The following is a 1,722-nucleotide window of genomic DNA, read 5'->3' as shown; positions in this document are numbered from 1 at the left end:
TTTTTTTTGCTGTGGAGCAATGCTTTTATGTATTTTGTTGTGCCAATTGACTCTGGTGTCCCCCAATACTATGGTCCTGAGACAGTAGATCTATTGGATCTCTCTCCCATAGTGTCTGGTTTCTGTGAGGGATTACTCTGTGTCTGTCTTCTATTGTTTCTGTAAGTACTGCAGGTATTTTGTATCACTGGTATCTCTGCAAGATTAGCCTCAGCTGAATGTATCCTTCGTGTAGAGTATACTTCTCTTCATTGACCCCTGTCTGATAATCTCAGGTATTTATGTATTTTTCTGTATAGCCTAGTGTTTGGTGTTAATGGCAATGCAGTATTGTGGACACATTGGTTGGTATTAGCATCTGTCATCTATCTCTTATGTGGACAATTCAGTGTCCTCCCATTTCTTAATGTTATCATGGTGGTCATAAATCCTTCCTGTAAATCCCTACTCCTACCCATATCAGCACGTAGGCCCCAACTAGCCCAAAATTAATCCCTCTCTTTCCCTCCCCATCCTGGTAACCTACTAAGTGAGTTTCCTTTTCCAAGCAAACCCTTCTCTGTCTTTTTATAGTAATGGGCTCATCATACAGTACTTGTCCTTCTGTGATTGACTTATTTCCTTCAGCATAATGTCCTCTAGATTCAACCATGTTGCAAGATGATTTGCATATCCCTCATTGTTCTTTAATGTGGTGTAATATTCCATTGTGTGGATATACCATAATTTGGTTATCCACTCATCTGTTGTGGGCTTTTAGGTTGTTTCCATCTCTTTGCTATGGTGAATTGTGCTGTGATGAACATAGGTGTACATATGTCTGTTCGTGCACTATTTCTCATCTCTTAAGGATATATTCCTAGTAATGGAATTGCTGGGTCAAACAGTACTTCTATTTTCAGTTTTTTAAGGAAATGCCATGCCATTTGCCACAATGGTTGTACCATTTTACAATCCCACCAGGAGTGCACAAGAGTTCCAATGTCTCCACAACCTCGCCAGGATTTGTTACTTTCTGACCTGTTGAACTTTGCTATTATTGCTGGGGTGAGATGACATCTCATTGTTGTTTTGATTTGCATTTCTGTAATAGTTAATGATAGCGAGCAATTAGTCATGAGTTTCTTGGCTGCCTTTATATCTTCTTTGGTGAAGTGTCTGTTCAAGTCTTTTGTCCATTTGTGAATTGGGTTATTTGTCTTTTTGGTGTTGAAGCATGAAGTTTTCTACAGATTTTGGAGATACATTCTTTGTCAGATATGTCATAGGCAAATATTTTCTCCCAATCTGTAGGTTCTCTTTTTACCCTTTTGATGAAATCTTTCAATGCACACAAGAATTTAGTTTTTAAAAGCTTCCAGTCATCTAGCATCTCTTCTATCTCCTGCACGTTTTGGGTTATGCTTGACAGTCTATTTATGCCATTAATTAGGGCTTCCAGATTTGCCCCTATTTTATCTTTGATGAATTTTATAGTTTTGGGTTTTATATTTAAGTCTTTGATCCAGCTTGAGTTTGTTTTTGTGTATGGGGAGAGGTATGGGTCTTGTTTCATTTTTCTCCAGGTGGATATCCAGTTTTGCCAGCACCATTTGTTAAAGAGGCTGTCTCTTCCTGTTTAATGGGTTTTGGACCTTTGTCAAAGATCAGTTGTCCGTAGGTGGATGGGTCTATATCTGGACTTTATATTCTGTTCCATTGGTCTATCTGTCTATCATTGTA

The sequence above is a fragment of the Orycteropus afer genome, unplaced genomic scaffold (assembly GCF_000298275.1).
Source record: "Orycteropus afer afer isolate SDZICR_OR568_19922 unplaced genomic scaffold, OryAfe1.0 scaffold00121, whole genome shotgun sequence".
In the NCBI taxonomy this organism is placed as follows: Eukaryota; Metazoa; Chordata; class Mammalia; order Tubulidentata; family Orycteropodidae; genus Orycteropus; species Orycteropus afer.
This window is presented reverse-complemented; position numbering follows the sequence as displayed.